At 32.5% G+C, this 15,952-nt stretch overlaps 1 long non-coding RNA gene across 1 annotated transcript; it reads left to right on the top strand.

Moving 5' to 3' along the window:
• Positions 1–240: 240 nt before the first annotated feature.
• On the top strand, positions 241–4,808 carry LOC147809524 (uncharacterized). The gene is made up of 2 exons (XR_015433794.1): positions 241–592; positions 3,008–4,808. It is a non-coding gene; the product is annotated as an uncharacterized LOC147809524 (long non-coding RNA).
• The last annotated feature ends 11,144 nt before the right edge of the window (positions 4,809–15,952 follow it).

Consider the following 15,952-nt stretch of genomic DNA (forward strand, 5'->3'; position numbering starts at 1 on the left):
AGGACGAGACAGAGCCTAAGGCTCGGTGTCTTACGTTAAAATCTCCGACAATGATGAAGGGTTTCCCAATATTGGAAAAGAAGTTTTCCAACCATTGTGAGAAATAATTTCCGTCTGGTGAATAGATATTTACTACCGTGATTTGTCTATTATTAACTTGGATTTTAACACCGAGTATCTCAATTCGGGAAGGGGGGAGATTATGGAAATAAATTCTTTGAAATGGAATCTGTTTTGAAACAGCTAAGTACACTCTAAAAACTGTACCTCTGATTTCAGAGGCACAAGCTAAATGTACCGTGTATTTTCTCGCGTAAGAGGCACATAACTAATGTGCCTTTAAAAATGAGAGGCACCACGAGAAATTGAAGGCACCAAAGCAAACGCCAGTCAATGCGCGGTACGAAAAGACTTTTGTGCCTTTCATTTCCTTTTCTTCGGTACGATCATGTAACGGAGAACAAGCGCATGCGCACATCAGTGAAAAATTTTATGACGAAATACGTTTTCTGTCCCTTCCCATCCACGCTACCGATGGAAGAAGTTTGTCTACAAATGTGTTCTATCGATGTTATAAAAATGCTTGAATTTGGTAAGTTTAATACTTATATCTTATTTTTATATTTATTCCTAAGTAACGACGGCATCTTTTTTATTAATACATTTCAATTTTTATTACTGAATTATTAATGCTACAAATCTTATAAAAATGTTTAAGCGAGAGAGCTAACCCTAGTTATGTTTACATTTCTGTTGTAGTTGTATTATTTATGTTTTATCATTATAATATTAAGAGGAATGTTTTTAAAGTGCCCTATATTTGTTCTGTAGTGTTTGATTATAATTTTGTATGAGGTTTTCAATGTGGCGATAGCTATGAATAAGAAATCATTTTTATTTGAAATACCAATTTGCTTTTTTGTTTATCTTAGTTTACATTCGAGAGCTATCACAGAAATTCTCTCACAGAATGATTGAATAATTTAAAAAACAACGAAGAATGTTTTCGAATTTTTATTATAATTATGAAAAGTATACTTTCAATTATTAGCTATTTTAGAAAACAATTGACATTGATATCTAATTATAATTATTTCAAACTGTTACTAAACTTACAGTTGACATAAACCTGAAGAAAAAAATAAGATTATGCTTTATTTATATTTTAAATATGGTGTAAGCATGGGAGAAAAAGGCAATCTTCTAATGATTTATAAATTTTTAATTAGTTATTATTTTTTTTGAAAAAGTAATGTTTAAAAATGTTTTATTCTAACATCACAGCTTTCAGTGTATAATTTCAAATTTTAGTTTTGAATTTATGACTCAAAATAGATAACATGGGATATATAATTATTTACGACTGTGAAACTCCTTTTAAAAATTGTAACATTTCAAATTGAAATTTAATTTATTTGATTTTTAAAAAGGATTAATAGCTTGCTCCAGGGTGCTCTTGTGGCACAGCTGGTTAAATTATCTTTCACACTGCTTATTAGAGAACTAGGGTAATGAGTTAGATCCTGGCAATGTATAAAACAACTGGCGTGTATACTTTGCATATAAATTCCGCCACAACTGAAAGTTCTCTCATTGGTTATCGTGCAGAAGATTCAAACGAGCTAGCTCAAGCGGAGTCCACTTTATCTGACCAGTATCAAAATTACATGGCATTTTAACCATGGCCGTTAAAAAGTAAAGCTCTAGAAATAGGATTTTTGGTCATGGTTGAGTGATGGGCGGTGATGAGTACCTTGCTCTTTGTTTAAAATAATATAATGCCAAGTACTTAACAGCTTGAACTTTTTGAAAAATATTAAAGTATTGCTAACTAGAGCAGTTTAATTTACATAATTTTGATATCAATAACTATATATAAAAAATAAAAAAATTATTTGCATAACATTCATTGGATCACAAATGGATTAGATATGCAGAATCGCTGTTGTGTCACTGGCATTTTCCAAGATAAATTCTTAATGCTTTATCGATATATACTGAATACTTTATTTAAAAAATATTTGGTACTTCATATTCAATGCTCAACACTTTATACTCCATGTTTTCTTGCTACGAAAAGCTACCTAGTAAAACTTTCTAATTCAGCATCAGTGATAATAATTTTTAAGAAACTTTTATTTTTTTTTATTGTTATTGCTAAATTACGTGTGTTACTTAGAATAACATTATCAAAAAACTTTTATTAATCTATAATTAATGCTTTTCCTGAACTGTAGTAAAAAAAATATGAAGCGAAGCAATTTTGATAACAATATTTAGAAAGAAAATATATTGATTGTAAGGATTGATATGTGTATAAACTTGATACAGTGAAAAAAATTTTTTTTTTTTTTTGCTCTCTGAAAGACAATTTAATGTTTGTGTAATCTAAATTTATATTATTAGTATAACTAAATGATTAATAGTTTTTTTTGCTGTTACTTTTTGTCTCGACTGTGTTCCAGTAAATGCAAAAAAATGTTTTTAATTATTAAATATTTTTATAAATAATAAATAATTACTTTTCGATTTACATTTGAATTTTCTTTGTTGACTCCAATTTTGTTTTGTGTTAAGAACAATCCTTGCACTTTCTTATGTATTTAAGCTTAGATAGATTTACACTTTTTTTTTCTTTAACATGTTGAATGCCACACTAATTTTACATGGCTTGTCCGTCTGGCCAAAATGATTTTTTCGGTATATATTACAATTATTTCTTCAAACCATTTTAGTAATAATAATATAAAAAAAAAATTAGAGCATTAAAAATTTATTCGAGTTATGTGTTTCGAATAATCTAGGCACCAGTCACCGGTGACCCCTATGGCATTCAACGTGTTAAATTAGTTCAATAATATTATATATAAAAATTATTTTAGCTAAACCTATTCTTAATGTAATAAAATCTTCATGAATGTATTTGTGTACATTGTGATAGAAACTTTTAACAACTTATTCAAATAAAATACTCTTACATTGATAAGTCCTGTTTTAAATGTTCTAGCCGAGATGAATGCATGACAAAACACTGACATGGAGAGGAAAACCACTAAGCCTGCTACAGTTAGTCTGGCGTCCAGGGGACTCAAACCCATGATCCAACTACCTCGGAGGGTATTTTACATCAGCACTGTGGTCAATGCTAAACTATAAATAATGTGGATGCTGTGGGAAGGATTTGATCAGGCCTCCTCTGCAAATGCTTTGCCCATGTACCTCCCCCGGCGAAGTGTTGAGCATTTTTTCTTCCGGATACAACCTTTAAATGTCCGTTGCTATTTCTCTGAATTATTGTGATTCTGTATTAATAACTAGTGAAAACTAAAAGAAAGAAAAATGTGTGTCATTTGATTTTTTTCAAAATTTGGAAAATGTTTTAATAAAAGTTCTCTGCGAAACGTGTGGACTTTTTTTATAAGGGTCTGCATTAAACGAATCTTACCATTTCCAAGTAAAATTGACTTACAGTTGTTCCACTCTGTAAAGCAAATTTATCTATATGTTATCACCTTTTACTATGATATTTTATTTTCTCATTATAGTGCTAATTTTTTTAATTTTGTTTTATTTTAAATTATTATAATTTTTGTAAATTTGGTTTTGGCTATTCTCACTGGTTAAATTACTCATTGTATTAAGTGTGTTTACCATTATAATTTTGCTTCCGGTGTTGTTTTTTCTTTTTTTACCTGCACTTTTTCTTTATTGACCTTTAATTATGATATTACTATATATATACATAGCCTATACTAAGTATTTCAAATTATTTGCCAGATTTTAAAATTCTTAGCCAAAGGAAAATGTTAGAAATTTTTTATGATAGATTTTTTCTGTAGGAAACTTTTAAACATAATACAAATTTATTATAAATTAATTATTTTATAAAAATGCAAATAGAAATTTAGAGTCATTTTGCTGTTGGGGAGGAGTAAACGTGCAATGAATGGGGGAGAGATTGAAAAATGCAGATGTTTTATCGTGTTTGAGGGGAGGAAATAAACATAGATTAAGGTTTATTTTTGGCAACGTATTAGATTAGTGTAGTAATATAAAGATAAACCTGAATCGACGCTATGTTCTGCGTTATTAAATTAGTGCATATATTATTGTCATGAAAAAATATTTTTTCTGCTAAAATAATCTGCATCTTGTTTTTCGTTTGAAAACAGCTTTCGCCAATACTTTCCCTCAAAAGGGAACAAGGTCTTTTTTCTTCAATTGTAAACTAGCCATTGTACATTTTCTCTATGGGCTAGTTTTATTTAGTACATTAGATTGTTGTAATCAAGTTTAAGTTAAAATAATTTTTATTTTAATATTTATAAAACAAATGCATGTTTAATGATTGGGGATAAAAATGCGGAATTTCACGATTTTTAAAATACTATAAAAAATAAAAATTCTGAAACAAGCTTTCAAAAAAAATTGCAAAATTCTTTTCATATATTCAGAGCTCAAATAAAATTGTCAATTAAGTAATATTAAGTACAGTTAGTTCTAAAAAAATTGAAAGCTAATGTTCCCAAAATGGGAATGATGGCGCCTAATGGGTTAATATGCTTCGCCAAAATCAGGCTTTTAAAAAAAAATTCATTTCAATAGAAAGAAATCTTTGATTTTACACTTGTAAAGTCATTTGATTAAACATATTTGATGTTATAAAACATACAAATTGTTCAAAATCTACATCTATAATTTTAAAATATTGTGAAAGTTCTATATTTTTCCATATTTGTGTGCAACTGTTACTAAATTATGTAATATTGTTCTTTATGTGTGAAAATAAAAGATATTAGATTTCATGATATTTAGTGTTTAATTTTGATTCTTATAAAGCTATTTTATTGAATCTCTAAATATTTAAAAAATATCTAAATTTATAAGAAATTTCCATTTTGAGGATACTTTTTGGAAAAAAAAGTCCATGAATTATATTGACTTGGTTTAACAGAAATAAATATTTTTTATACCTATATCTGATTAGAAAAACATCATTGTAATTGTTGAAGTATCATTAAACGCTACATAATTAAAGAAATTGTATAAATTTACATATTTTATAATTGCCTATGAAAAAGCATTAGATGGAATCCCTTGAGATGATCACCTCAAGTGGCCAATATTCAAAGAATTGGGAAATATTTTTCATTAAGAATTATTATAATTAATATCTTGGTAATAGTGTAAACCCCTTTTTATATGAAGTGCAAGCAAATTACGAATGGGTAAAAAAAAAAGTGTGTTCAAATCTGGTAAATAACAGGTTTTGGTTCCACTAAATGCTTATTTCAATGAGTGGTTCATAAAAGCAAAATCTAAGGTACAATGTACCTTTCAAGCTAAGAGGTACATCTGATTTTGCCTCTGAAATCAGAGGTACATTGTGCCTTTCATTTTTAAAGGTACGTTGTGCCCTTAAAATTCAGAGGCACAAACGATCCAAATGTTCCTCTGAAATCAGAGGTACATTGTGCCTTTCATTTTTAAAGGCACGTTGTGCCCTTAAAATTCAGAGGCACAAGCGATCCAAATGTGCCTCTGAAATCAGAGGTACATTGTGCCTTTCATTTTTAAAGGCACGTTGTGCCCTTAAAATTCAGAGGCACAAACGATCCAAATGTGCCTCTGAAATCAGCGGTACAGTTTTTAGAGTGTAGGTGCCACCACCTCACCTCTATGGTTAGGGGGTCACGATCCTGTCGGAGAGTCATTTTATTTTTAAAGTTGATTTGATCATTGACTTGAAAAAAAGCTTTCTTGGATAGCGATAATATCGGCTTCAGAAAAAATGCTTTGACTCAACCGGTGACGTTTATTTCTAAGTCTGCGCTCGTTCCACTGAAGGAAATTTATTGTGGGAGTCAACATGATTAATAAGAAAGTTTTTTGTTAATAAATTTATTTATTATTTTTTAATGTTTCCCTTAACGCCTGGGGAGTAAAAAAAAGTTTTTTTCTTCTTTTTTTTAATAAAAGACAAGTTAGAAGACGTTTTCTAAAGAGTCAAAAGGCATTTCGCCGTCAATGTTCGGTGGAAAAAGGGGCATTGATAGGTGCTGCTATTCTTGTAATGACACAACATTTCCTTCTGTTTGGTTAACACAGCTTTGTAGGGAAGGATTGCTGAGCTTCTTTTTCTTTTTTTTTCCTTTCCCGTTCGGGAGAGGAGACCCAGCTTGATATGATCTGCCTACGTCAGAGAAAAGCATTTAGTAAAGGACCCGCAGTTACGGTTATTAAAAAAAATGGACGTTAATTGAATACTAAAGATATTTGGGGAGTTATTGTTACTAAACTCAGTTGTGAATATAAAAGCCGGAGTCTAAACTTAGCGACACCATCACGTGTTTGAAGTATTTTTTCATCAAGTTTATGACTTATTGTGAGTACATGTTCTAAAAAGCTAGATAGTTCACAGAATAAAGCCCCAATGCAGTTGTAGGCGTTTTGTGTTAAAAAAATAGCTAATTGTTTCTTTTATCCATTGGATATTTTATTGTACTCTTTAAATATACTTTCTAAATTCATATTTAACTAATCTAAAGAAAAGAGCATAATAAGTGTATAATAAAGTGTAGAGTATAAAGTAAAGAGTATAATAGTAATCTAAAGTAAAGAGTATCTAGCTTCACTCTTTAAAATTTCTGTATTCATATTGTTTTCGAAATATATTATCAATTTATGGACACTTAACTATTTTTTCAACATTTGCGTGATTTTTTTTTAAGTTGATCCCCAGTGTTGAATAACACATCGAAGTCAAAGTTATCAAAGCTAAAGGTATGAGAAAATTAAATATTTATCTACCGTGGTTGTCGAAACAAATTTATTTATATATATATATATATATATATATATATATATATATATATATATATATATATATATATATATATATATATATATATATATATATATATATATATATATATATATATATATATATATATACATGCACCAACCAACCACGACCGCACCAGCTGGGTTGCTAAACTTTCTCTTATATGCTTTCTGCGACTTAGGTTCTCGAACGCGTGATCTTCCTAGTCGCATTCCTAGACTCTAATCTTTTGACCATCCTGACTCTTATATCTTCAATACTACTTTTTTTTATTCTGCATTCATTTCATTTACAGATAGGAAGACTAGTGAGCAAAGACAATGTGAAAATAAAATCAGACAGTACGAATTATAAAAGAACTGATGTATATAGATTAAAGGATGTGATAGAAATCGAAAACGCTACCCTTGTGTTTCAGGGCGTTGGTAGAAAGTTCCTTCTTAATTTTATATGCATCAATATCTGTTCCTTCTGAATTATTCGTTGTAGTCACACAATTCTAATTCAAGTACAATTGTAAAAAAGAAAATTTATTCAGTTTAAAGTTTCTCAAACCTCTCAATAAAATGCAATACCATACATTCTAAATAACATACAACTTGAATAAAGCCTGAAGGGCAGCAAACCCAAAAAATTTTTTAATTAGGTAAGTGCAATCAACATTTGATTAAACGGTATGTTGCGGGGAGAAAACAGATCTCACACTTAACCTGCATATATTCTGATGATCAACCTTCAGCTATCTGTTCTTCATTGTGAAAATGACTTTTAAAACCGAAACTTGAAATAAGCACAAAACTTGAAACAATATATAAATAAATAAACATTTTTTTTTATAGAGGGCCACCTGACCTAGCGGTATAGCTCTCCAAACGCTCTGTAACGTAAAGGTAGCGGGCTCGAATCCCGCTCGGATGTATCCTCGTGTTGTCTATGTCTGAATTGTGATATCTGTCGTTCTACTTGACAAAGGCTTATAACCTGTACTTATATATTTGAAACACAGAAGTTTGCATGCATGTAAATTAAATAAATATGTTTTAAGTAGAGGCCTCCCAGGCCGAGCGGGTCCCTCAGTGGACTGATCGTTAAGACACGGTTCCCAGCAGATCACCGAAGTCAAGCATCACTGGCTACGGCCAGTGTGCGGATGGGTGACCACTTGGATCAGTCTGCGTAGGGACCGAGGGTGTGCGGTATGGGTCCTCGTTAAACTATTCTACCGTAAAGTGCTCGACTTCGCGTGCAGGTCGTCGGGCTACCGAAGCGGGGGTGCCATCCTCTCTGCAGAGGATCAAAATTGTGATGGCATGTCTTCGGATCATCCTCTGGGATGTTTCCCAGACCGTCGCCAATAGCCCATTGTGCAGCTCTAGTGCGACGTAAATTAACAACAACAACAATAACAACTTCGCGCGGTCCTTCACTGAATCGTGCTATCTGCTCTTCTACTTTACAAAGGTTTATAAGCCTTAATTGAGTACGCAAGTTAACAAATGTTTGTTGTACTAATAAATAAAAAAATAAAATGTTTTATGTATGTGTAATAATAAATAAGTATTTTCGTACAGGTGAATTGCAAGAACGTTCAACTATAGTTCAACAGCTTTGTTTGAAATATATTTTTAATTAGTCTCAAATGTGGTTAAGGCAATGAATGTAAATAAACCGTATATAGATTCTACTCCTTTTTTTAGGTAAGTAAAAAATAATTTTTTTCGCATTTCTTAAGAATTAATATTTTTGCTCCACAGATTAAAAATGAAAAATAACATTTCTGCACCTGTTCATATGATTTTATATATTATATTATAACATGAAATTGAGATCTTTTCTGTGATAAGATACAATACAGTGGTGTGTGGATCATATTACTTTAATAGCAATCGTATTTTGTTGATAATTTAACACATTTGTAATATTTATCTGAGTTCAATAGAAATTTATAAAAGCCAAAGTATTTTTTTTGTGGATTTATATTTGGTAATTTTGATCCTTCCAGCTTGTAGGGATGAGTTAGACAAAAACCTAACAAAATCGTTAATTTGATTAGAAGGTACTGTCCTTTTCACCATACTCTCCTGACATTGCGTCGAATGGACTTCAATTAAATCCGATCGCAGCAACAATTTCTATGTAACGGTGAAATGAAAACCTGAAAAATCCATGATGACATTATTAAAGATTATTCAATCGATTTTACTAAAATTTTGCATTTTATCGTGAAAAATTACAGACTTAAAAATGATGTATGAAATTACCTGCTTTACAATTCAAATTTTGTTCGACTATTGTTAAATAAAGTAATAAAAAAAATATTTACTAAAATTTATGTTTTGCATGGAATTATCTATGGATAAATATGCTTTATAATTGGATTCAAAATATATTCAATTTCTTCAAAAGTTCATGAAATATGGCAAAATACGCGAAAAGTAAAATTAACATTAAGGAACCCAAATTTTGGATTGCTCTCCTGACCAAACTATGGGGACCATATTTCCCAGATTTCGGCTACCCCATATATTGCGGGAGTCAGAAATCTGAATCCGTTGAAGAAAAAAAAAGTGTTGTTTATTCAGAAAAAGTACGTTTTTGTGTCTGATTTCGTAACTTAAAATATCATCTACACTAATTAATTAACATATTTGAGGCCAGCTCCTCGAATCATTAAGTTTGATTCCGAGAACGTGGGGGTTCGATAATTAGATCATAAGTAATTCAGGATGGTCCAGATTTTTTTCCCGCTCCCTCTATATTAGTTCTTATAGTTAGATATGTACATTGTACAAAAAAAAATAAACACCCTGAATAACCTTTGATCTATTGATCGGATTTTCACCTGCTGGGACTCGATCTTAATGGTTCACGGGTGTGACTTCAAATATATGTTAATTAACTAGGGCAGACGATATTTGAAGTTACAAAATCAGACACAAAAACGTACTTTCTCTGATTAAGCATTTCTTTCATTCCATGGGCATGCCAATTTCACATTGCCTTAGGTAGTGGATAGGAGATCAAGTTTGGTGTTAATGGATGCGTTTTTTAAAAAATAGCAAATACGTCTGTTATTATTTTTCAGATATGAGAAACATTACCCGATATATCAACATTATTTACATAATTTATATATAATTTATATATAATAAATATTTTCTATTAACTTTTAATTTTGAGATTACAACGCAATCTGTGAACCAAAATGTTAAAACCTGTCGAACAAATTAAGAGATTTTTTTTCTGAAGAATCCATGTCGGCAATAGCAATTAGAAATTCCTATTTAAAATTTAAAATTTGCAAAAAAAATGAAGTTAGGAAATAGGTTTGGTATCATTTAGTATATATATATGTCACGGGCAATGTAAATAATTGGGCATTGTTTATAATGCCCGGGCAATTTAAAAAGTGCCCAAACGGATATGACAAAATTATAAATTGTGTTGCAATTATTACATTGCCCGGTCATTATGTATAATGCTAAAAGTCAAGTGGGCGATTTGTGTCACACCACCCACATGGTGTCTTGGGATATTCATCCACTTTTAGATGCACTTGGATAATTTTTTTTTAAATTTTTTCCCGCACATGCGCTGTATAAAGCAACTACTTCAATTACTCTTATTTGGCACAGTTTTTATTATTTTTTTTTAATTTTAAAGCAATAATTTCGGTATCAGTTTAAAATTGATTCAAACGCTTTGCTTAATTTTTTTTAAATATTTAAGTTATAGCAAAAGTGGCACTAGACCTAGTATATATTTCGGACATTTATTAAAGGTCTAGTCATACTAGGTCTGGTTAAGTGCCATTGCCCGGTATACATTTGCCCGGTATATCCTACACTGATATTTTTTTAAAGTCAAGTGCCATTGCCCGGTATATATTTGCCCGATACTCCAAACACTGATGTTTGTTTTAATCTATCGTCAGTAAGTATTAAAATATCGAATAAATGTAATTATATCCACGAATAAATTAGTATCAAATTGGATGTAATAAATATTTCGGACATTCACCAAAGCGACTAATTTGATTGTCAACATTCACCGGTGAACATTGGCCAGCCAGAATCACACCACACGCACGTAGTTGTCCCATTGCTGTCAATTAATCAAAGTGCCCAAAGAAATAATAGCGGTATTTATAATGACCGGGCAATGTGAGAAATTATCGTAAAGTAATTCAAATTTATCAAATTGCCCAATTTTAATGGTCATTATTCATAATAACTAAGCATTATGAATACTGACCTAAATAATTACATTGCCCGTAACTTATATATATATATATATATATATATATATATATATATATATATATATATATATATATATATATATATATATATATATATATATATATATATATATATATATATATATATATATATATACGTTAGTTTATCGCCCAAAACATAGCAGCAAAAACTTTTACTTACTATAACTAACGCAAGGGAAGCCTTAACTGACATACTAAAGCTAACAAATACCAGAAGAAATAATGTTTCAGAAAAAATAGTAATTCAAAAACATAATGCGTTAATCAACTTCATATTACTTAAAAATCATTATCGAGCGCTTCATATTATTCTAACTTTTAAAAAGAATTTAGATAAAAAATTCCAGACCCAAATATTACCATGTGAGAAATCGCAATTAAAGAACAACAATTTGCATTTTTATAATTTTATATTTCTCACAGGTATTTATATACAACAGCAATATATAACCTCATAAAATCTCCGATATATTATTAATTAAAATGTTAAAAAAATAAAGAATAATCCAAAATATGAATTAACATCGTCCGAAAATGTAATTAGAAGCATCTTTATTATAAATAGCAAAATGCTAACTGTTCCGGATCGTTCGTTAAGTCATTCTACCAAATTAACTCGAATGTTGATCTTTTGAGGCCCATCAACACCTCAAGAATTCAAACGGATCTGAGTAGTTAGAAGCCAAATTACTACTAATGACATTTAACCACTAATTAGGCCGTGGGAAATATATCTTCCATCAACTTCAATAATTTTTAAATGTCGATGGACCTAGAGTTTGTGTGTCCATCAGCTAATAACACCAGGAAAAAAAGTACTTAAGAAGGACTTTGTTTACATTAATACGGGAAAGAAAAATGCGTGTAAAATCAAGAAAAGATGCAGAAACTGAAGAGCTTTTTTTCCCATGTGCGTTATGATTTCGTTCAAGTTTATGACCAATTCTTCACAGCTTCCCCTCAAAAAATCGTCTTAAAAATCAAAGTAATTTTAGTAGTAATTTCTATTAGTCATCCTCAACACTTAAAGAAAAAAAAAGAAAAAAATTTGTCCCGCAGTGGACTGATCGTTAAGACACGATTCCCAGCAGATCACCGAAGTCAAGCATCACTGGCTGCGGTCAGTGTGTGGGTGGGTGACCACTTGGATCAGCCTGCGAAGGGACAAAGGGTGTGCGGTATTTGTCCTCGTTAAACTGTTCTACCGTAAAGTGCTTGACTTCGCGTGCAGGTCGTCGGGCTACCGAAGCGGGGATGCCATCCCCTCCGCAGAGGATCAAAATTGTGATGGCATGTCTTCGGATCATCCTCAGGGATGTTTCCCAGACCGTCGCCAATAGCCCATTGCGCAGCTCTAGTGCGACGTAAATGAACAACAACTTAAGAAAAATTAACATAACCGTGCTACTACATATAAAGGGTTAAACTGATTTACTTACTGCGAGAATGCAATAATAATTCGCTCCGCTCTGATATTTATATTTGGTTGAAATTCTTTGGGAACGCTATTTATATACGTATTTCCAGTTATTTCTTTTTTTCCCAGACCAATTCATTTTCATTCAGGTTAAGATATTTTACGAACCAAAAATGTCTTACTGTTACTACAAAGAAAAAAGAAAATGCACGATGTGTATTCGCATAGGAGGGGTTGTTAAATGGATTAAAGTGAGAAAGAAATATAGCCGCAACTATAACACCTGAACTAGCCCATGGGATCAAACACGCTATATTAGTTTTCCGAAAAAATATCCCTAATCCTGTTGTGAGGGTAATTAGATTGGAAGTATTATTTCATTATGCCTTGATTCTCGTTTTCTAAAATGGCTACTTTTAATACCAACCGCAACATTTTCTAATCATTCTTGATTATTAGATAATGTTAGTATATATGAAGTCAACTAAAAGTCAGAATCTGTCTTTTAAAAACTTATCAGTATTCATAGTTTCCACGACTCTTATATATTTTAAAATGTGGTGACGTAAATTATACGAACTTCAATATATTTGTAAATTTGAGATCGCTAATGCTCATAATTATTTCAAGGAAATTTATCTGTATTATAATTGTAAGCTGTCAAATCTCTTAGCGTTAAACTAATAATTTAAAAAAAGAAATTCGTACTAGAATTGACTTAAATTTACTACCACTATCATAAATTTGTAAAACGCTCGGAAAGTCTGGTTTTTCCACGTAAGAATATATTTTCCCCATTTTTTGAAATTATAGTTTTTATTCAGTGTGACCCAAAATTTGGCCGCGAAATTCAGAGAGGTTATAAGAAGCATGGCGGGGATGAAAACTCACCTTGGAACATGAAGTCGCAAACCACAAAAGGTGAAACTCGTGCAGGCACTGATTCTAGAGAAGACGAAAACTGAAGCTCAGTCGAAGTTTGTCCCACCTAAATTAATCGATAATTCAGAGAGGTTATAAGAAGCATGACGGGGATGAAAACTCACCATAGAACATGGAGTCGCAAACCACAATAAAAAGGTGAAACTCATGCAGGCGCTGAATCTAGAGAAGACGAAAACTGAAGCTCAGTCGAAGTTTGTCCCACCTAAATTAATCGATAATTCAGAGAGGTTATAAGAAGCATGACGGGGATGAAAACTCACCTTGGAACATGAAGTCGCAAACCACAAAAGGTGAAACTCGTGCAGGCACTGATTCTAGAGAAGACGAAAACTGAAGCTCAGTCGAAGTTTGTCCCACCTAAATTAATCGATAATTCAGAGAGGTTATAAGAAGCATGACGGGGATGAAAACTCACCATAGAACATGGAGTCGCAAACCACAATAAAAAGGTGAAACTCATGCAGGCGCTGAATCTAGAGAAGACGAAAACTGAAGCTCAGTCGAAGTTTGTCCCACCTAAATTAATCGATAATTCAGAGAGGTTATAAGAAGCATGACGGGGATGAAAACTCACCATAGAACATGGAGTCGCAAACCACAATAAAAAGGTGAAACTCATGCAGGCGCTGAATCTAGAGAAGACGAAAACTGAAGCTCAGTCGAAGTTTGTCCCACCTAAATTAATCGATAATTCAGAGAGGTTATAAGAAGCATGACGGGGATGAAAACTCACCATAGAACATGGAGTCGCAAACCACAATAAAAAGGTGAAACTCATGCAGGCACTGAATCTAGAGAAGACGAAAACTGAAGCTCAGTCGAAGTTTGTCCCACCTAAATTAATCGATAATTCAGAGAGGTTATAAGAAGCATGACGGGGATGAAAACTCACCATAGAACATGGAGTCGCAAACCACAATAAAAAGGTGAAACTCATGCAGGCGCTGAATCTAGAGAAGACGAAAACTGAAGCTCAGTCGAAGTTTGTCCCACCTAAATTAATCGATAATTCAGAGAGGTTATAAGAAGCATGACGGGGATGAAAACTCACCATAGAACATGGGGTCGCAAACCACAATAAAAAGGTGAAACTCATGCAGGCACTGAATCTAGAGAAGACGAAAACTGAAGCTCAGTCGAAGTTTGTCCCACCTAAATTAATCGATAATTCAGAGAGGTTATAAGAAGCATGACGGGGATGAAAACTCACCATAGAACATGGAGTCGCAAACCACAATAAAAAGGTGAAACTCATGCAGGCGCTGAATCTAGAGAAGACGAAAACTGAAGCTCAGTCGAAGTTTGTCCCACCTAAATTAATCGATAATTCAGAGAGGTTATAAGAAGCATGACGGGGATGAAAACTCACCATAGAACATGGAGTCGCAAACCACAATAAAAAGGTGAAACTCATGCAGGCACTGAATCTAGAGAAGACGAAAACTGAAGCTCAGTCGAAGTTTGTCCCACCTAAATTAATCGATAATTCAGAGAGGTTATAAGAAGCATGACGGGGATGAAAACTCACCATAGAACATGGAGTCGCAAACCACAATAAAAAGGTGAAACTCATGCAGGCGCTGAATCTAGAGAAGACGAAAACTGAAGCTCAGTCGAAGTTTGTCCCACCTAAATTAATCGATAATTCAGAGAGGTTATAAGAAGCATGACGGGGATGAAAACTCACCATAGAACATGGAGTCGCAAACCACAATAAAAAGGTGAAACTCATGCAGGCACTGAATCTAGAGAAGACGAAAACTGAAGCTCAGTCGAAGTTTGTCCCACCTAAATTAATCGATAATTCAGAGAGGTTATAAGAAGCATGACGGGGATGAAAACTCACCATAGAACATGGAGTCGCAAACCACAATAAAAAGGTGAAACTCATGCAGGCGCTGAATCTAGAGAAGACGAAAACTGAAGCTCAGTCGAAGTTTGTCCCACCTAAATTAATCGATAATTCAGAGAGGTTATAAGAAGCATGACGGGGATGAAAACTCACCATAGAACATGGAGTCGCAAACCACAATAAAAAGATGAAACTCATGCAGGCGCTGAATCTAGAGAAGACGAAAACTGAAGCTCAGTCGAAGTATGTCCCACCTAAATTAATCGATAATTCAGAGAGGTTATAAGAAGCATGACGGGGATGAAAACTCACCATAGAACATGGAGTCGCAAACCACAATAAAAAGGTGAAACTCATGCAGGCACTGAATCTAGAGAAGACGAAAACTGAAGCTCAGTCGAAGTTTGTCCCACCTAAATTAATCGATAATTTAGAGAGGTTATAAGAAGCATGACGGGGATGAAAACTCACCATAGAACATGGAGTCGCAAACCACAATAAAAATGTGAAACTCATGCAGGCGCTGAATCTAGAGAAGACGAAAACTGGGGCTCAGTCGAAGTTTGTCCCACCTAAATTAATCGATTATACGGTATCCGTCTTGAAGTTGGT

This window comes from Parasteatoda tepidariorum, chromosome 5, assembly GCF_982258835.1.
Source record: "Parasteatoda tepidariorum strain Cologne lab strain chromosome 5, Ptep-v5.0, whole genome shotgun sequence".
Classification (NCBI taxonomy): domain Eukaryota; kingdom Metazoa; phylum Arthropoda; class Arachnida; order Araneae; family Theridiidae; genus Parasteatoda; species Parasteatoda tepidariorum.